Genomic DNA, 22599 nt, shown 5'->3' with positions numbered 1-22599 from the left:
GCTGATTAAAAAACTGTGCCATATTTGAAAAATTTACTAGCTGATTTTTTTTCAAATAAATGATTGTTCAGTAATGGACTAGGAAGTTTTGTAGAGTCGGGATAGTGGTTACTTGCTTTTGTAATCGACGAGAAGTGACTTACGCACTAGGGAGATTCAGAAAATCAGTTCTTCAAGTCACATGTAGGTTTGACTTGACAAATCTTTTTATGGATATATAAAAAGTACACATTATCTTACATCAGTATAACCAAAGAACATTTTAATTGAGGATAGTAAAAAGGACAGTTAATGGCCTGCTCTGAATTTATTTCAAGGAGAAAAGTTATGCTTGAAGTAAGACTCTGAGTACACACACACACACACACACACACACACACACACACCTACTTCACCTACTCTCCATCAGGAGACTAACAGGAAAGATGAGCAGTTTGGATTTCTGATGACAACTAAGTATTCTGGTGGATTACTAATGGGAAATAATGGTATAGGAGGTATTTGTTGAGCTGAGGGCTTTATCCTCTTGCCCAGAAGTTTTATTTACATATGTATAAATAAATATATAATAGTTATATAGTTACTTAGTTATCCATGCTCTTTTAATAATTGGTACTCAGTGAATTAACTGTACAAAGTTATATCTTAGGTAATCTTTAAGTATTTTGTTGTTTATAGAACTTCTGTATATGTGTCAAGGTATGCGTGTGTGTGTGTGTGTGTCCCCGCACCTGTATTCCCTTCAAATAATCAACAAATTCAAATAGCTCTAAATATTGGACACAGTGAAAAGAAATTTTGCTAACTTTTAGAAATAAGTAACTAAGGTGACATAAGTTGCTTCTCATAATGTGCAAAATTATATTTTACCTGGCCCAGCCTTTCTCCCTTCTGGAGCGCTGGTGCAAGTGTCACTAGCATCTCCTATCTGCAGCTTTTGGAGCATTAAGCTTAAAGAGGTAGCCAAGTTGAGAGTGCAGAGGCCTGAATGAGTTCTACAGAGTGAAGGAAGTATTTGCTCTTGTTTGGCAAATTGAGGAAATCTGAAGATGGGTTGAGGGGGATACAGTAGGAAGCCAAGGGCTTGGATTCCTGAGAAGATCAAGGGACAGAATAATAATATAATGGGTGAGTAGGGGCTTAACAATCTAGAGGAATACCAGTAATAAGATGCCTTTAACCATGGATCAGCTTTTTCTTTTCCCTCAGTCAGTGGGGGGTGTGGGTAAATTCCAACATTGCCTCATTCACTCTTGACTACCTCTGTTATCGTGGATGATTGAAAGCCATCTGCGTTGGGTTTCTTTACTTTCCCATTATAACCAAAGAATCTATGCAAAAATTGCCTAGCTGCACAACAGACTCAAAATATTCAGCATTTATTGGGTAAGATCTCCCAGGATTTGAACTGAATAATCACATCAGGTGGTCGAATAGAGCCCTTATAAAATGTTTGCTGAAAATCCCTAAAGTCTCATAATATTGAAATTATAAATCTCAGCTCTGCATTATATTAGAAAGAACATATACCCATATCAAAGCTTTAAAAAATACCTTCCAAATGAATTTTCAAGGTCCAGGGTAAAGAGAAAGGGACCCAGAAGTAGGGTACAGAAATTACTAAAGATTTTTGGCAAAACCTGACTTCACTGGTCATGCGATTGAACTTTTAGTTCTAAGAAATTAGGCATATCACAGAAAATGCTTTCATATAATCTTAAAGCTGTCAAACCTGTTGTCTTGTAAGAGGCCTTTAACAATGTCAGCACTAAGAAAATCAATTTACCAATTTTGAGAAGATTCTATTTCAGTGTCTAATGATCCTCGTTATTACACGTTTTCATTATTTAAACTTCAGTCCTTCAAATCACAACTTACACTGTGTATTTTTTCAATCCTAACATATCCTCTCAATTTCTTTGTGGATTCTCAAAAGTGGCAGCTAATGTCAATCATATCTAAGATTTGTAAAACGTTCATATATTCATTATCTTATTAAATCATAACCACCCTGCAATGCAAGAACTGTTATTATCACGGTTGTACAAAACATGGAACTGATGATGATGTGCTTTATCCAAAATCACACGTCTATTAAGTGATCTAGACCCTTACTCAAATATTCTAGTGTATACAATGAGACAGACAGTGGCAAAATACTTTGGCAGTGATGCCACGTCAAAGCCATTAGTTCCCAGGACTTCACTCTATTGGCTAACTCCCTCCTGGATAACAGCACTATTTGCTAGGTACTGTTTTAAGCATTTCCATATGTATTTTAACTCCTCTAATCCTTGCAGAAACCTAAATGTAGATATGATGATTGTCCCCATTTTACAGATGGAACTGAGGACCAGAAGCGAAGTAACTCTTCCAAGGTTACACAGGTTGAACAGGCAATGCCAGGATTCCAAGGGATTCCAGGATTCTAGGTCGTCAGGCTCCAGAGTTTGTAGTCTTTATCTTGGCATCATACTGTTGGCCAGCAGAACTGAAAGTGAATCTTTGGGGCTATACTTGGTTTTGCGACTGAATTTCTGCAATCACAGCCTTAACCTTCATTAACTAATCTGATCAGTCATTGAGCTTCACTGATCATCCTACATGTCTATATGGCATACAGTCAGAAGATTCGATTAGGTATTCTTCCCATGTCAAGACAAAAGGGGAAAAGTCGTGTTCATACCCCTATTTTCTCTTTAAAATATTCAGAGGACTTAGGGTGTCTGGGTACCACAGCCAGTGAAGTGTCTGCCTTGGCTCAGGTCATGATCCCAGGGTCCTGGGATGGAGCCCCACATCCGGGAGCCTGCTTCTCCCTCTGCCTCTGCCCCTCCCTCCCCTCTCTCTCTCAAGTAAATAAATAAAAACTTCAAAAAAATATTCAGAGGACTTAATCGAGGCTTTCTTCAGTTCACAGGTGTAGGGAAAAGTAGGTGCTGTTGAGCAGTTACAACTGCTAATCAACCGGAGTGACACAGATAAATGCCTGAACTAACTGCTGTTGTTCCACTTTAGCAAAACAATAGCTGGAGTGACATAAATCAACTGGGGAAACTGCTAGCACTGACTTGTGAGGCCTGCCACTTAGTTCTTGATTCTCTTAACTCCACTTGTATTCTCCGGCTCAGGTTATAATGCCTAAAGCACAACCTCCTCATCCCTCCTGTCCATCTCCACTCTTCTAGAAATGTGTGCACATGTGCTCTCGCAGAGATACGGTAAAAATTTTACAAATGGATAAACTTTACCATTTGAGGAAAGGTTTGTAAGTAAGCTTAAAATAAACGTACCCTTAGAAATCCTGTAAGTTGCCCCCAAATGTACAGTTCAGAATATATCTATGTAAGTTCAGCATAGCCAGTTTTTCCTTCAGTGTTGACACCCATTGTTTCTTCAATTGATTAGATGAATTAATTGGCTTGCCATTAGGAATCCTATTAGGTAAGTTTTTCCAGAGAAAAAGAAATAAGTGTGTGTGTGTGTGTGTGTGTGTGCATATGTACAGAGGACAGTGCTGTTCCTGACAAAAAAAAATTTTAAGAATCCTATTGTGTTGCATATTTCTCAAGACCTGATAAAGGGAAACAAATTCATCTGAAAGGCCTACATGCCCCCACAAATGAGCTAGCATTTGGTCACCAGCTGCACAGGTCATTTATGACTAAGAGAAAACAAATTCCCACCAGCTAAATAGTCTCTCTCCTTTCTCAACCACCTTTGCACTCTGATGCTGGAAGAAAAATGAAGAACAATAGAGGGAAAGCAGAACCACACGAGCCACTTATCCTCAACTGCAGGAACCCAAGCCAGTGGTCAGGCCTGACCTTGGAGGCAGGAGTCAGGAGAAGCTTTATATTGAGTGTGAGATTGAAGTTTTGGTGTGAACTGGGCTGGATTTTCAAGTCCCTGGAAGTAAGTCATGGAAGTTTTCGTTTTTAAAGATTTTTTATTTATTTATTCATGAGAGACACACAGAGAGAGGCAGAGACACAGGCAGAGGGAGAAGCAGGCTCCCCACAGGGAGCCCGATGTAGGACTCGGTCCCAGGACCCCAGGATCACGCCCTAAACCAAAGGCAGATGCTCAACCACTGAGCCACCAAAGCGTCCCCATGTCAGTGCATTTAATAAGCTGTTTGCATTTGTGGAAGTAAGGTGTGAAGAGTGTACCAAGGGGCCGAGGTTTGAGATAATCAATTTCCCACCTGTAGGAGAAACCATTATTTAAAGTTGAGATTAGGGGCACCTGGGTGGCTCAGTGGTTGAGCGTCTGCCTTTGGCTCAGGGCGTGATCCTGGGGTCCTGGGAAGAGCCCTGGGACTCTATCGCGCGGGGAGCCTGCTTATCCCTCTGCCTGTGTCTTTGCCTCTCTCTGTGTCTCACGAATAAATAAGTAAAATCTTTAAAAAGAATAATAAAGTTGAGATTAGTTTGGGGGACTATTATTGGCTAAGTAAGATCTTTGAAATATGACTATGACATGTGGTCTGAGAATTGCTGTGAGCTGATGGAATGTGTGAAACGTTCAGCCTTTGAGATCATCAGTGAGGTTGTCCAAGCAAGCAGGCCCTCAGAGGTTGGGGCAGAATGCTTCGAGCCCCCTGGGGTGCTTTTAGCTGAGTAGAGAGCTGGAGGACAGCGCTGGGTAGCTGGTTGTTGCTCAAGGGCAGCACCAGCCTCTGGACAAAGTAGTCCAGTTAGAGCTCTGCAGTCCTTTGAGGTTTTCAGTGGTTGTGGATTCACAATGGAGCCCCAAATAAATGAGGAAACTATGATATAATGAAAACTGAAGTGGGGGCCAAGCCATCTGGACTCCGCAAAGAAGGATGTGAGGGACATCTGTGGTTTAGCGTCTGTGGACCTTGAAGGAGCCATGGCAGTGATTGGCAGATGAAGGCAACGAGGACAGCAGGAGTGGTACGTATGGGGAGCAGGAGCTGTGGGGCTCCTTGGTGAAACACCTGGTGTGCCCAAGATACGGACTCAAGTGTCATCCCAGCTGCACCTGAAGATCATTAACCTAGCAGAGCTTGGGAAGAATGAAACTGAGTAGCTATGGAGATTCCGTATTCCTGCTTCCATATTCCATACAGCAGGCATAATGGTTTTAAATCCTATTGAACACTATAAGCACGTAGGTAATGCTTAGCTGAATATTTGACAGAGGCCCCACATCAGGGAGAGGGAGGGCAAGAAGAGTAATTTTAAATGGACCTTCAAGACAATTTAAAAATCGAGATAAAATGGGGTGGTCCTTCATGGCTCCACAAGTATGCCCTTCATTGGCTCAAGGTCTACTGAAAAGCCAGAAGGCTTGGTAAAACTTCAAAATTCAGGGCCTCAGTCGCTATCATGGGGAAAAGACCCACATGAGAGGAGGATGATGCTAAGTGTTAAAAGCCACGTGAAAGTTACCTTTGAAACTGAGAGGTGTTTCATGGACATCAAGGAAACCGAGCCCTTCCTCTGGCTTTGCAAGGGGAACGCTTCTTTCCCACTCCTGAGCAACGCTCTCAACCTGCTGGCCTCCTCACTCCCGCTTTCCTTGTCCTTCATTTGGAAGAGAGATGCTGCAGGAAGCTTTGTGTGACAAGGTCTTTTTTCTCTCTTTTTGAAGGAAAAGACTCAGCTGCCCACGGGTGTTATACTGTGGGAGCAGTGATGGTCTCCTGAGGAGAGTGAGACAGCCTGTCAGCTGGGCAAATAGAGCAGGGCCTGGGAAAATGTGGGTACCATGGGGATTTGGGAAGCCTGAAAATCATCACATTGGTGGGGAAATCTTGGACGTTGGCGGGATCTAGAGAGGGGTTCCAGGTCCGCTTTGACCTTGGAGTGAAGAGAACTCAGATGGACATCTCAGGTGTATATATGGTTTTCTGCAAATGACCCTTGCAAACGGTATTTCAGAATGCTTTTTCATTTTCGTAAAGGAGAATCAAGAGTCACTACTGAAATCTCTTTCACAGGAACGAGAACCATCCTGCTACCCTTGCGACATTACAGCTGAATGACTGCATTTCACTCGGACACTGGATGAGGTTCTGTTTTCCTCACACCAGCCTGCCATTGGCTTGCACGTGGAAAAAGAATATGAGACACAGAACTCCAACATGTGGTTGGCCTAGGGTAAGTACACCGTTAATGTGTGTTGAATTAAATTCAATTGGAATTGAGACGTTATTACATAATAAATAGGCCACAGGCCTTTGCGGGTCATATACTAAGTTGGGCACTGATACAGGAGAGTGTGGCTTATCACACGTGATCATCGTGTACATGAGAACGTGCGCACGTCTGTGCATCATTATGCACACATGGCAAAAAACTGTCGCATCTGGTGTCATTCGGTTTTGCTGGTTTGGATTGACCAAGAAAGCATCATGGGACTGCTTACTCCTGTGGAGGAGCCTCCAATCCCGGTGGTCTGCCTGGAGGTGAACGGCAATCCTCAGACATGTTTACCTTTGGCAGGAGACCAGCAAGCTTCCATTCAGGCTTCCTTCCTACTTTCAGATCTTTCTTTATCTTGCTCCTTACACCTCATCCAAGGCATCACTATAATTGTCCTTTGGAGTGCCAGCTGATACTTGCAGCTTCCTGTCTCTTTGACCAAGGGAAAAATGCTGATTTCCTCTTTGCTATTTGGCAAATGTCAAAAGAAAAAGACTGGCTACACTATGTATTCCTTTCAGCAGCATGAATGAACATCCTGTATTTTTCCCCCAATAAGGAGAAGATTTAACTAGCTAAAACTTAATTAGCCTAAGCTGAGAGACTTTATTCCCATTATTTCCCTATTTCTTCTCCTTCATTTGTTCCTTTTTATCTTCCAAGAATCCCAATCCTATGTAGTTACAATCCCAGGCCTTTATATCTTTGCATATCATGTTTCTCTCCAACTTTTTTTTTCTCAGTTCTGGGAGAATTTTCTGAATTCTTCCACTTTACAGATTTGGTTTTTCTGCAATAATCTACTGTTCACTGCCTCCATGGTAGTGTTTTTCATTCTATACTTGTGTTTCTCATCTGAATGCAATCTTGCCTGATTTTATATTGCTTTGTCTTCACCTATGAAATGTTTTCTCAAAACTCTTGGGGAATACAAAATAGAAAGGTTTTAATGTTTTCTCCAGTTCCATGGAGTAAGTCTCTTTAATTGGGAAAAACCTGTTCTTATTCCTTGGATTAGCTCCTTTCTTTGGGACTACTAACTCTTCAGATGTCTGGGAAGTTGTGTGTGTGTGTGTGTGTGTGTGTGTGTGTTTTATTTAAATTCAGTTAGCTAACATATACATATGTCATTAGTATCAGAAGTAGAGTTTAGTAATTTATAAGTTGCATAGAAAACCCAACTCATCAAATCACATGCCCTCCTTAATGCCCATCACCCAGTTACCCCATCCCCCCACCCCTAAAGTTAAGAGTCTCTCATGGTTTGTTTACCTCTCTGATGACTTCCCATTCAGTGTGTGTGTGTGTGTGTGTGTGTGTGTGTGTGTGTGTGTTTAAAGATTTTATTTATCTATTCATGAGAGACACAGAAAGGCAGAGATGTAGGCAGAGGGAGAAGCAGGCTCCCTGCAGGGAGCCTGATGTGGGACTCAATCCAAGGACTCCAGGATCACGATCTGAGCCGAAGGCAGACACTCAACCACTGAGCCACCCAGGTGCCCCATGTGTGTGTGTGTGTGTGTGTGTGTGTGTGTGTGTGTGTTTAAGTAGACTCTATGCCCATCATGGGGCTCATCCCACAACTTGAGATCAAGAGTCTCATGCTCTTCTGACTGAGCCAGAGCGGTGCCCCTGGGAAGTCGTTTTGTTTTCACATCGTCCCAGAGTGGGCTCTACTAAGTTCTACTAGTTGGGATGGGTGTCTGTACAAATAGTTTATTTCTGGCAAGAAAAGCAGAGTTTCCCATTTGTATACTTTTATTTTCCTACAGTGAGGGGTTCCTATGGACAGTGTTAGGCTCAGCAGTTTTTCTGTTTGTGATGGTAGCATGAAGTTAGCCAGAGGTCTTACCCCCTTCCTGAATTGTCTTGATCGTCCTTTCTGAGCCCGTTACCCCACTCGCCCCTCTCCAAGCATCCTAATCAGTGCTGAGAGAAAAAGGCAGGCAAGGTGGGAGACCTGTGTCTCTGCCTCTCTCTCTCTCTGTGTGTCTCCCATGAATAAATAAAATCTTTTATAAAATAAAAAAAGAAAGCAGGCAAGGGAGCATGCTGGCCTGCCACTCCGTGGTCTGGGCTGTGTGGCAGTTGTTGGACTTCACTGTCTCCTTCCCCATCACTGCCCCCAGGTCCAGGACTTTACCTACACTTCCACACTGGATGTGGGGGTTTGAGGAGCTTCTGTACATGGATCCCTTACACTTACTGCTTAACTGGGGTTTTCATTCATGTGTGGAAGAAGAACAGGAGAGTATTTCCTTGACCTTGTCCTAACCATTCTACCCACACCTTTCAGAATGTCCCGTTTCTTGCCTTCTGTTTTCCAGCAATCGTATATGCTTTTCCTATTGTTACATTTATGATTTGTGTGAGAATGTCTTTATATAAGAAGAATGTCTAGTGCAGCATTGCTTTTCATAGTGAAAAGTTGGAAACTAATACATGGTTAACTAAATTATTTCTATCTGTTAAATACGAGGCCATTTGGATGAATGCAAACCTGTATTTATTTCTAAGTGTGAGAAGCATCTTCTAGTATTTATGGCACAGCATCATGACTATTAAAATTTTTTTTAAATCATATGTAAACAGAGAAAGACAAAATAATCTTGATGTCAGAGGAATTCATTCTAACATTTGCCATGTGAAGAAAATTTTTTGATCTCCCATCCCGTGTCCCATGGGAAATCCTGTATCTCCTCCAATATTTTTGTAAACTCCTGACAATTTATGTTCCCATGCTTACTTCTGTACTTCTGATTCTGAGTTCTTGGTTCTTTTTTTTTTTTTTTGCCTGCTCTATAGGAAGAGAGATTGATTCTGCCCTGTAAGCCCCTCAGTTCTGGGTTCTTTTAACTCTTGGTCTTCACCTCCTCTGGCCCAGACTCAGCCCCTGCTCCTTTATTCTCCCCAAGCACTTCCCTAACCATTCCACAAATACTGTTATATAGACACGGAGTTTATTGTGGTGAAGGAGGAGGCTCCTTCACTTGCATGGAGCTTACATTCTGCTTCGAGGCATGTGTAGCTGTGTTTCCGACCAAGTGAGTGAATGCAGGGGCGGCCGGCGGCCATCTTTGTTCCTGGCTTTCTGGCTCCACCATCAGGTAAACACTGTGCCGCCACTTCTCATGGGCGCCAGCCTCCTACAGGCTGCTCAACTTTGAATTACCTCTCTCACTCTCGCCCTCTCATTGAATCCCTGTTCTTCTTTTTTATTTATTTTTTATCTTTCCAGAAGAGTTTGGTAAGTTTATTTCACTTCCTTCTTCCAGTCGCATGCATGGGACCTCATCTTTTGCATCCCCAAATGCTTATCAAGGTATTTACCTAATTGAATACAGTTATTTTCTTTAAAAAATCTTTACTGTTGGCGTTTTGAGTGTTTGACTTTACTACCTTACTGCACATGTACATATGGGTTTACAAAAACATAGAGCTAGGGGGGTGCATGGGTGCCTCAGTGGATTGGGCATCTGCCTTCGGTTCAGGTCGTGATGTCAGGGTCCTGAGATTGAGTGCCATGTCCAGCTCCCTGCTCATCGGGGAGCCTACATCTCTCTCTCCCTCTACTCCCCCCTCATGCTCTCTCTCTCACTCTCTCTCTCAAATAAATAAAATCTTTAAAAAATACATAGAGCTAAAGACATAGAGTCATCCAAAAAAATATTACCTCTGGACTGCTGGATTAGGGGTGGTTTTATTCCTTGTTCCATCATTGATAATCTGCATTTTCTGTCTTCTAAAACAAACATATATTATGTAATCTTTAAAAGCAAACAAACAAAAGAGCTTCAGTAAGCTCAACCTCTCCAGCTTATCTCATTGCAAATAGAATATAGTTGGGGCACCTGGGTGGGGGGCTCAGTTAGTTAAGTGTCTGCCTTTAGCTCAGATCATGATCCCAGAGTCCTGGGATCGAGCCCCTGCATCAGGTTCCCTGCTCAGTGGGGAGCTGGATTCTCCCCCTCCCTCTGCTTATGCTCTCTCTTTCAAATAAATAAATAAAATCTTTAACAACAACAACAAAAGGATATAATTGACCTTAACTTTTCTTTTCAGAATCCCAAAGTTTCTGGCCATGCATCTTATTTGTAAATGGAAGTCCCCTTTTCCATACCATATGTGTTCTTTTTATTGAAGTATAGTTGACACACACACTATATAGCTTTAAACTAATTTTAACCAAATAAGTACAATCTTAAATACACACAATTGGGTATATACATATTAGCCTTAGAAACAGCAGACTAAAACAGTTAAGTGGTTTAATTTGGGGTGGGAGAATCTTTCTGCATGATTTTAAATTGTTTAAAGATTTATGTATTTATTTGAGAGTGAGAGAGAGAGCACGAGTGGGGAGGGGCAGAGGGAGAGGGAGAGAGAATCTTAAGCAGCCTCCACGGCCAGTGCAGAGCCCCATGCAGGGCTCAATCTCACGACTCTGGGATCATGACCTGAGCCTAAACCAAGAGTTGAACGCTTAACTGACTGAGCCACCCAGGTGCCCCTGGGTGATTTTAATTTTCTTGCAGCCAGGCCCATGTAGTTCTAGTATTTTAAAAATTGAAACATCCACAAAACCTGCAGCAGGAACTTCTGTTGAGCCTTGCAAATTCATTTTCCATTAGAAAGCAGCCTTCATAGGTGATTTTGAGGAGGGTTGAGTGTGTTACATGGTAGTGCCTTAGCATGTCTTGATTGAGTATGCTATCGTGAGCTGCTACTAGCTGCTCGTACAACCTGAGGCAAGTCAGTTTGTCTAATAGATATTTTGCTATCTGCAGAATGAGGGCCTTGCACTCTGTGAGGTTGTATGATTCACAGGTCCAACATTTCTGTGACTCCACTGAACATTAAGAAATCCAACATGAGAAATGAAGAAGAATACGTGTTCTTGGTAGAGATGCAAAGGTCTGATTTTGTGGTCGGCAACAAGGGTTCATTCCGCTGAGGAGAATTGTTGCTTTGACACCCCTGCAGTATCTGGGGGTGCAGAGCCGACACCATCCTAGCCCTCCTTTGCCAAATATTTTCCATATATTTTGTGATTTTCTTTTTTTACCTTTGGCAAAATGACCTGATTTTAAGTGTAAATAAGAGATCTGATTTCCAGCCGGCTGTGTTGGGCTCCGTATACTCTACGGAGTAAAGGATGCTAACATCTAGAAGTGCGAGGTTCTCAGTTCTGGATTATTCTATGGTAGTGACTGAGTTGCAGTCCAAAGCTGCCTTAAGGAGCTATCTGGCAGTTTGCAAAGCCACACCTTTTCCTTCAGATCAGTGGGAAAGTCACTAGATTGCTTCAAACTCTTAAGCAATGTTCTCAGCAACACGGAAGACCACCACCTCTTTGTGCCACCGTACTTGGCACTCAAATATCAGGCCCCTCTTGTTCCCCCATTAAAACTAGTGTTTATATAGGGCGGTTGCTTCTATGAACATAAGACAAGACACCTCACTCAGCTTCAGTGCAAACTCACAGAGCTCTCTGATCTATTCTCCTTATTTAAAATTACGGAAGGCCTCAAAAATAGTGGTGGACAACAGTTATATAATCATTCTCACCTCCCATTCTGGCCAACTGAAATCCAGAAGCCTTCCCCAGGACATGGACAGGGAGCAAAGTCTTAGGAGGAAAGATTGCAGGTCTTTCTTGGGTCCAGTTATGTTGTTGTTTCACTCGTAGTTCCAGAAGCCAGGTGCCCCCTGTTGTCTCTTCCATATGACACTCACTGGGAGATCTTCTGGCCATTTATTCAAGTCTACTAAATTTATCGTTCCAAGTATGCTCAAAGTCTCTAAATCATAATGCCCTCATTCTGTCAGGTTTGTTTAAAATGCATATTGGTATGTAAGCTTCGTTTATTATTAAAAAAAAAAAAACCCAGATACCTCCCATTTTGCTGTGCCTCATCTAAACACTCCTTAACTGTGTCAAGCCAGGAATTAATTAGTTTTATATTTCTTATGTTAATTTCTCTCACTTTCCCAGTTAATTTCATTGGAAATCTGTTTTATTAGCTTAATAACACTTCTATCCTTCTGTGCTAATGGGATTTTTCATAAAAAATTCAAGGATTTCATATAGGCCTGAATAAATAGGAAATAATTGAATGACAGGGCTGATAAATGGGAACTCTTTGGATACTCAGCTTCTGTAACCCCTTCAGGTCCCTGAGTAGAGCATCGTGTGCCATGATAGCTTAGCAGTGGACAGGTCCAATATCAAGGCAGTCATCTGTGCATGGCCCAGAGGATCAGAACAGGAGGCAGGCAAATTGACTATTTCTTTAAAGGCAAAATTTCAAGGGGCTTGATCCATCCAACTGGGGACAATGACTAATGCTTTCTACACACAGAAATGAAGCAGATGAACAACTATTCCCAAAGGTTAGATGCCATGCATTGAACTCCATTAAGCAATCAAATACCTGATGACTCAGAGTCATACTGTTCCTTACGTTCCTTGGGAAAACTTCCATTCCACCTAACCCATCCATTAATGCCCCAGCCCCTCAGCAAGGAAGTTCTCTAACCTGAGAGAATTTGTAATTTTTTTTTTTTTGAGAATTTGTAATTTTAAGGAGGCTGCTAATTGAGTGACTTCTAACTTGAGGAAGGCTCTCAAAGGCTAGCTAGAGTTTAATAATTATCCTCCAGGGAAAAACATATCCTGCAAGGAAAGCTCTAGAAACAGCAGCGGGAGCATACCCATTACTGACGAGTTCAGGGGCTATTCCTTAAGATTCCCAACATTTTATGGGGAAGAGAACAGATGTGAAGGTCATGAGTCCGGGAGGTGCTGCAGTGACCTATTTCATTTTTCAAAACAATCATCGTAAAATAGATTTACCATCTTAATCCTTTTTTTATTTTTTTTAAATTTTTTAAAATTTTTTTTAATCCTTTTTTTAAATTTCTAATTTAAAAAAATTTAGTTGGCTCTACACCCAGCATGGAGCTTGAACTCACAACTCCAAGATCAGGAGTCTCAGGCTCTACCAACTGAGCCAGCTAGGTGCCCAGCACCCCTCCCCCATCTCAATCATTTCAAAGTGTCCAGTTCAGTAGCATCAAGTACATTCACATTGTTGTATAGCCATCAACACCATCCATCACTGAACTCCTCTTTTTGTGTAACTGTCCCCATCAAACAGTTCCCCATTTCCCCACTCCCTAACCCCAGGGAACCTCTGTTCTACTTTTTGCATCTATGAATTTGACTACTCTAGGCACCTCATATAAGCGGGGTGACACAATATTTGTCTTTCTGTGATTGGGTCATTTCCCTAGCAGAACATCGTCAGGCTTCATTGTTGTAGCATGTGTCAAAATTGCCTTCCTTCTCAACGTGGAATAATGTCCCACTCTATGAAATACTATATTCTGCTTATCCATTCCCCCATGGATGGACACTTGGGATATAATGGCATCTTTCTGAATTAAAACCAGATGATTCCCAGGCACTCTCTGGAACTAGGTTGACCAAACTGTGCTAGAGAAAAGTGTCTGGGATACCAGGAAGGTCCTACTCATGACAGTTTAGCTTCCTGAGCAAATAAGAAAAGGGACAAGAAAAGCCAAGTGACATAATTGCTGTTTGGTTGGAAGCAGGAATACAGACCTCTTTTAATGCATTTTCTTAGGTGCTTGTCATTTTGATGATTAACTTTTTTATTATTATTTTTTACCATAGTGATAACCATTAGTTTAAAATAAATAAAATTCCAGCAGCACAGGTTCTCTCTTAAAACCCCTTAGACACTTAATAACTTCAACTTTTGAAGATGTAAATTCTGTAAGGTCACGTGGAAGTTTACCTTGTAAAGATGTATAAAATTCTGTAGGCTTTTGGTATATTAAGTGTGAAAAGTGGTGCTTTAGTAGCATTACAATGAATATTTCATAGTTTTCAAAATAGCTTATGTTTTAAAATATAACATTCATTTTCATAAAATGATCTTTTAGAAACTTTGGAAATAGCCCAAAAAAGTTCACAGCAGGCTAGAGGAAGAATTTGCAGCTTGCTGTAACATCATGTCCTGGCATTTGATGCCCTTTCTTAATCTCCTTGTTATTTTCTCTTTCATATATATTTCTTTTTGTTCTTAAAGATTTTATTTATTTATTTGAGAGAGAGAGAGAGCATGCACGGGGGAGGAGCAGGGAGAGAGGGAGAGAGAGAAGAGTCCCAAGCAGATTCCATGCTGAGTGCAGAGCCCGACGTGGGGCTCCTTCTCACAACCCTGAGATCATGACCTGAGCTGAAACCAAGAGTTGGACTAAACCTACTGAACCACCCAGGTGCCCCTCTCATCTGTATTTCTCACTCTCCTTTCAAAATCAATTTTCCCCCTTTTTCCTCTTCCTTGCTCATGCATTCCTTAGCCTTACCCATACTTCAGCCTGCCTTGGATATCTAGGTGTCCTTCCAACCTTTACTCAGCCCCGCTGATGGGTCTGAGAGAAAGAACAGATGCTAGTACATTGTGACATCTAGCTGAAAGATGCTTACACTCCCTCGCCTATGCAAATATATACATCAGAATTGCCCTGAAACATATTTACAATGAAGTATTGTAGACAAAGGACACACAGATGGAATGTTCTGCCAATAAAAGCAAATTTCAGATAGTTATTTTGTTCTTAAGGTCAATTACTGGTTTGGAGTTTTAAGGTATTTACTATCCTAAATAATGTAAACACTTAGTGGCCATAAAAATTTCACCCTATTACAGAGATATGTCTGAAAAGGCAAATGTTTTCAGTGAGGATTTTCCTCGGGTTGTTTTCCTCCGTGAACCTCCTGGATCTTTGGATTTCTCCATGATCTTAATTGCAGTCTATACTAACATTTGGATCATTCTGCATCTGTGCTGATAATGATGTGAAAATTAATGTAAATAGCATGACAGCATTTCCCCTTTGTTGTTGTAGCAGAATTTGGTTATAGCCAAGCAAATTTGGCTATATTCTTTGAGGTCCTAAGTCACCAAAATACTAAGCTGCTCAGATGAAAGAATGAACTACCTCTGGTTTAATCTCTGTATCTCTCTACAGTGTCTCTCACTGCCTCTGTCTCATGCCCTCTGCCCTCCCAACACACACATGGGCTTCCTTCCACTTAGGCTCTTTCTTCTCTCTTGACCTCACTTTCTCTCTCTGTAAAATGAGGAAGACTGAATGATCTCTGAGATCCTGTCCTGCCCTAACATGCTTTGTTTCAAAGCCTATGAATAAACATGACACTAATATCGACATTGCTACTTCCCTTTTAAAATGACCTGTACTCTGGAAAAGAGAGTTTGATGAATGCTGTAAAAATCACTTCCTGGAAATGAGACGAGCCATTTTCATAATGAATATGATTTCATGCACCTAGCTTTTAAAGAAGCAATTTGCTTGCCAGGTTGCCAAATTGAGGATTATCATTGTGATAAGGAAATTAGTGGTTAACATTTATGGCCATTTACAAGATCCACTCCACATTGATAAGTTCTCATACCTAGCCTAGAGAATCCCATTAAAAGGTTAGATTTCTGTTGTACAGATGAATATCTTAAAGGTAAAATACAAGTGAATTGAATAGCTCATGTACTTAAATTTGAATTTGTCATATGTCTGTATGTATTGAGCACACCATAAAGCTAGCTTTGAATGTTTCATGTGCTTTTAAAGAGTGACATGGAAATTATATTCCTGAGCATACACACAAAAAAGCTTTACTTAAATGGCTAATGATGGTACTCAACTCCCTAAAATAAAGCACATCTAAAAATATGTCTTTCTGAACGCAAGCCAATGAAAAGGTCTGCTTATTTACTTGCTACATCAAGTATGACCCATGGCTTTATAAGCAGACCAAGATTAATGGTAGGAGTATCTGTAACCAAGATATTAAACTATTGATTTGGGAAGACATGTCATGCCTCTGATTTTATTTTCAGAATATCTCTGAGCATAAGCACCATTAAACAAATAAAATGCAATGAAATGTGGGCTGTGCTAAGTCATCTCGTCCTCAAACTTCCATTCATCACAGAAACTGGAAAGTATAGAAAGCTCCAGACACTGGAAAAGCGAATTGTCACGATGGTATATAGCTCTTTCTTTGTGGTCTTCAAAGGGCACCACTGCCTAGGAAAGAAAACACTGTAAAATGAGTCTGTCCCATGAGTCTGAAGTGACACAATAAATGCCTGATTGATCTTTCTTATAAGTCATAATATTGTTCTTGACTTTTAAATTTTAATGCCCATATGAGCATTTTGAAAATGGGTTTTCGTCTTGTGGGATTTAGGCTTGTGGGTAAATCCTGATGTATGTAAAGCCTCTGAGCTGGGTTTTGGAGGTTTGAGAAAGTCTTTTTTTTATTTTTAAGTAATCTCTACAGCCATTTTGGGGCTCAAACTCAACCCCGAGATCAAGAGTCACTCATTCCACTGATTGAGCCAGCTAGGTGCCCCAAGAAAGCCTTTTTTAAATATTTATTTTCTGTTAGAATTCCTTTCCTTTTCTCCTCCTGCTCTTACATAGTCAGATACTAAATATTGGAAGAGAAACAAAAATTCATAAAATATGACTTGGTAGCTTAAAAGAAGGGATCAAAGATAAAAGGGAAAAAGTATAAAAACAAAGCCATCTAGGTCTGAACAAAAATGACAGATCATGGTATTCTACACATCTGCTAAGGATATGGTCCCAAAATTGTTTCCAAGAGGCCTAGCAGCCGCTAGGAAAAGAAAGAATCTGTATGCTGAAAAAGCCACCATGTCTGTGAAGTCAAAAATATCAATTACACAATGGATGTATAATTGTTCTTGGTTGAGAGGCCAGGAAGTTTCCCCAGGCAGCCACATAAACAGTGCTACTGATAGTATAATAACTAAGGTCTCTAACACTGTCTTTATATGTAATACTGAATTCCATGGGCTATGGTTTAACATGGCCCTTAATAGAAGTTAATGGTATGGGGGGGGGGACACCTGGCTGGCTCAGTCGGTGGAGCATGCGGTTCTTCACCTTGGGGTTATAAATTCAAGCCCCACGGTGGGTGTAGAGATTACTTAAAAAAAAATAAAATCCTAAAAAAAAAAAACAAACAGTAAAAAATAGAAGTTAATGGCTTAGTATCATACCAAAGTGTAATTTAGGAAAAGTCATTCTGCTGGAAGGCCAATCTGATGAAATCTATGTGCCTAACCCTCTGCCGACATGCCTGAATCCAGGGATGTATTAGAAGAGGAGGACAGATCTTGTCTTCTCCTAGCAGCGCTCACATTTAAGGAGCTGTTCTTTTGAACTCAGCTTTTGACAAAGATTGAGTGACAGAGAGCTGGGATTGTTCTCCTGGTAAACTGTTAGAGCTCTGCTGCTTTCTGTATCTTGAAACCGGAGGATGGCAAGGTACAAGCTCAGTTGAGGAAAGTTATAAAACAAAAAGTAATAATAAGTAAAGATGAATGAACTAATATTTACTTTTGTCGGGCATTGTTTATGGTACTTTATTATTTTTTGAAGATTTTATTTATTCATGAGAGACACAGAGAGAGAGAGAGGCAGAGACACAGGCAGAGGGAGAAGCAGGCTCCCCACGGGGAGCCCAATGCAGGACTCAATCCCAGGACCCCGGGATCACGACCTGAGCCGAAGTCAGATGCTTAACTACTGAGCCACCCAGGCGTCCCTGTTTATGGTACTTTATATGTACAAGCTCATTTAATTGTCACGTCAACCAATATTATACCCATTTTCCATATGGAGAGATTTGAAGGGCAGAGAAGCTAAGGAATTTACCTAATATCACACAACTAGAAAGTGACGAAGCCAGGATTTATAACCAGCTGGTTAGTGCTCCAGGTTCCACATTTTTAACCACCTCCTCATGGGAGAGCTTTTCTCATTATCCCACCTCCCCCCCCCCACACACACAAAAGGACCAGAAGGCCAAGAAACTACAAAGCATTTCATAACAACAACTCTGCTGTGCTGCTGACCTCAGCAGCAAGTAGAACAGTGTGGGCACTCCCAAAGACCTGGGCCACTGTTGCCTGGCCAGCAGGGAAACAGTTCTACAGTTAAAATCAGGTGACCTAGATTTGAGTCCTTCTGATGCAACCTTGAGTGAATGTGGCTCAGTTTCCCCAATAGCACAATAAGGGTTTTGACCTCAGATGGTGGGATCTTAACCAGGGGAGCATGGTAGTATCACCTGGGAATCTTTCCCACCCCATTGCTCAGGCCCTGCCCCAAACTCGCTGAGCACCCACAGTGGCCTACATGGTGTAGAGGATATAGAGTTAACTTTTCAAGGCTAGCTTCTCCCTTGCAAAGGTCTTTAAGGACGGTACATAAAGAAACAGTTCTGTTGGGGCACCTGGGTGGCTCGGTTGAGTGTCTGCCTTTGGCTCAGGGCGTGATCCCGGGGTCCTGGGATCGAGTCCTGCCTCAGGCTGCCTGCTTCTCCCTCTGCCTGTGCTTCTGCCTCTCGGTGTCTCTCATGAATAAATAAATAAATAAAATCTTAAAAAAAAAAAAAGAAACAGTTCTGCCTAGGCAGAAGGTTTTGTTGTGTTAAAAGCTAAGAGTGCATGTCTGAATCCAGCTACATCTATAAAAGCAGCAATACTTGTCACTCTTTCATGGTAAAGGACACTTGGAAGTGGGCCACGGGGAAAAGCCACTAAGGATCGGTGGCCAAACCAAACCTATAAGGGCCTAGGACGGGCTGCTGAAGTGAGCAAACCCCCAGCATTGACTACTAGAGTGAGCAAAGCCTGAATAGCAGCAGGGAGTTTGCAAGCAGACCTAGCCATGTTAGGAATCCCAATAAAGCAGCGAGGAATAAGGGCAAGGCCACTGACTACAGGCTCGTGTACTTGCTTGAAATCCCGGATTTGTCATTTCCCAGTTATGTCACCCTGGGCACATTTATTTGACTTCCCCGAGCTTTGATTTCTGCAACTGGGATATGGAGACAGAGAGTAGTGGACTCATGGGGCTTTACTCTAGATTCGTTGTGTGGTGCTTTCATTAGCATTTATTGTGTGCCTTCTCCTTGCCAGGTGTTATTGTAAGTGCTTGACATGTGTTTATTTTATTTCATCTCGACCAAACCCCAGACAACATGTCACCCAGCTAGCAAGCAGTCGGCCAGCGTGGATCCAGTCAGTGGGATTCCAGAGGCCATGCTCTGCCTCACTGCCCTCTCCCCTCCTTCTGCCTAGCATGGACAACAGCTCCAAATGGACAGAAGCTACTAAATTGCTTCTTTACAAGCTAAGTCCATTAAATCCTCTCCATTATGAAAATGGCTTCTCTGGTTCCAGAAAGTGCTTTTTACAAGATTCATTAAACTCCCTTTCCCCGTGTATGTGTCATTTTATGAGGGTGGCAGAAATATAGCTATTAGTGCCATGGGTTTCATAGACTTGTAGAATAATAATGCTAGAGCTATCAAGGCCCCAAGGCATTGTTTAGCCTATTCCTTTCATTTTACACTTGGGGAAACTGAGGCTCCAGAGAGATAAGTGGTTTAACCATGAAAAGCCACCAGGATTATGACTGCAGCAGAATAAAAGCCCATGTTCTCTGACTCCTAAGTCCATGTTTACTATCAGCGTACAGCCTTGCAAGCAGGTACCACTGGTGACTCACTGATGCATTGATTTATTCAAGAGATATGTATTGAGCAGGTGTTGATTGTGCTAAGCAGTGTGTGGAGTCCAAGGGCGAGAAGAAATAAGCAGGAGGTCGCTCTTGGCCCAGACAACCCCATCTCCACTCTTGCTGGAAGGAGTTGGGGATGGGGGAGCAGCAGGGCTTAACTTTGGCTGCACACTGCAATTACCTCGGAATCTTCTAAAAATGCTAGCACCAAAAATGTTTAGGGACCCACCCTGGTAAGCCGAGTAAGAATCTCTGAGTAGGGCCCGGGCTCTAGTGGTGGCCCCAGGTGGTTGCAATATGCCGGGCAGGTTAGTAACCACTACTCTAAGCACACGTCCTAGCAGTGGTCAGAGTATAGAAAGGACGGTGCTCATGTACGATGCTAAGGCTTAGCAGGGCATTGCTGTTACCGGTTTTAGAAAAAGCTCCAGGGACTCCTGGGTGGCTCAGTGGTTGAGAGTCTGCCTTTGGCTCAGGGCGTGATCCTGGATTCCCGCGTTCAAGTCCCACATTGGGCTCCTTGCATGGAGCCTGCTTCTCCCTCTGCCTGTGTCTCTGCCTCTCTCTCTTTCTGTGTGTGTCTCTCATGAATAAATAAGTAAAATCTTTTAAAAAGTTCCAGGAATAACCAAAATATATATAACTAGAGCTCATGGCTTAGCCACTCAGGAGCTGGTCCAGCCACGCTGCAGGGTACAAGGGTCCACTCTCATTCCTTATGCTGAGAGGTTTCTTTTGAAATTCTGAGGCACCTGTTGGTGCCAAGCATTATGCTAGCCTAGGCACTTCCATGGATGAGTGAGTTAGATCCTGAAATCCTTGTGAGGTAGGTGCTGTTATTATGCCCGTGTTTCAGCAGAGGAAACTGAGGCTCAAGCTAGTGAACTTGCTCAGGATTACAGAGGAAGTAGCCAAAGTAAGATTTCAAGTTACACCTTCTGACTCCAGGACCCTTTTCAACCACATCATGTTACAAAGGAAAAGCCCTTTTATAAGATCAACAGATACACTGTCAGACCCGTGTCGTGCAAATTGTCAGGACATTGGAGTGCCTGGGTGGCTGCCCTCAGCTCAGGTCATGATCCCGGGGTCCTGGGACTGAACCCCACATCCGGGCTCCCTGCTCAGCAGGGAGAGGGATCTACCTCTCCCCCCCCCTCTCCCTCTGCCCCTCCCCCTGCTCATGTGTGCTTATTTGCTCTCTCTCAAATAAATACATAAAATCTTTTAAAAAATAAAAAACAATTGTCAAGATGTTGATCAATAACATGTTAGACCAGTCTCTTCCCCACCCTGATTCTGTTCTCTCTGGTCTCCCCTGCCTGTTTCTAGCACATCTTCCTGCCATGCCAGCCACAGGTGCTGTTGTGAAAGGCAGAAAGAAGGAAGACTCTTGCCATTCAACCCTCTGTCTTCCAGGAGGTATGAACATGTCATCTCTGAGGATTTTGAAATCACTTCCTGTAATGAGTTTTGCCAGAGAACAGGCACAAAGAATTGTGTCTTATTCTTAGCACATATTCTCAGCACGCCTTTTAATGACTCCCGTGGAACCAGTTCCATGCATGCTGTGTTTCTGTCTATACTGAACATTAGCAAGCACAAACATTCTCCACAATGGTTCGAAATTAGCAAGACAGTGTTGAATACATTTCTGCTCTTTTGTTGTTGAAAGCTAAAATATGTATTTACTTTCTTCTAAAGTAACCAAAATTTCAGACTACACTGTGCCTGTCTGTTTGGGCTGCGTTGAAGATCGAAAGGAAAGCACACCAGTTGACATACTATGTACTATGTACATACTATGTGGTTGGAGCCCTGGCCTGCAAGCATTTTCATCTACTTCCTGAAGGTGGTAGGAAGAATGATGGAAGTATTTTTATTTGATCTGTTGGCAGCCCATTCCCACGTCCAACGTGCTCATGAAAGCCTCTGCAAGGAGAAGCCAGCGTAGGGTGTCAGAAGAAATAAAAGGCAAACCAAATTTAATCTTGGGATTTTTATGGGTACTGCGAGGGAAAAGTAAATGTCACGATGCTGCCTGCAAGATGCTACCACTTGCGTGCCAGCTTCCCTCTCCAGTGTGACTTTACCAACAAAATTTAGTAGCCACTGAATGAGAAGCTTTTTAGAATAAAACATGCTCAGATGCACAGCGTAGTTCCCAAGACATTCGGACCCAAATGAAGACAGACCCCATCTTGTGACATCTGTGGTCGATACTACACTGTTGACTTTGGGGAGCAGTGGCGTATGTGAAGCTTGCCATCTCCCCCAAAGTAATTCATGTGAGGCAGGGGGTAGGGTGAGTGGGATGCAATCAAGATCATCCAAAAGTTCTTTAGAACAAACAATCACTACCATTTCATGCTATTCCCTGGTGGAAGGAGGGAGCCCTGTATGCTCTGTTTGCTGGAATAAATTTGAGAGTCCAGTAGTTCTTCTGAAGCTCTCACTAAAGCCCGAGCAGATAAGGGATCACTGGTGTCTCACAAAATGATGTTGAGTTTTTCTCTCACCTTCCTAGTGACTCTTCAGGCATGGTTTTAATATTCTGTTCACGGCTTGCAAACACCATCGAGCATGTGGCTTTTATAAGCGTTGCATTGATACGCGTGCCGCAAAAGAGTGCTTGGTAAGACCACAGCAAGGGCAATATGCAGGTTGCTACAAAAACCCTTCTCAGAAGATGAGAAAAAAAATGTGGTGCATCCTTCCAGAATCGTACGGGAGCTGCGCTCTCTGGCTGCTCCGA

This window comes from Vulpes lagopus, chromosome X (genome assembly GCF_018345385.1).
Source record: "Vulpes lagopus strain Blue_001 chromosome X, ASM1834538v1, whole genome shotgun sequence".
Classification (NCBI taxonomy): Eukaryota; Metazoa; Chordata; class Mammalia; order Carnivora; family Canidae; genus Vulpes; species Vulpes lagopus.
The sequence above is the reverse complement of the archived record's forward strand: the minus strand, read 5'-3'. Positions refer to the sequence as shown.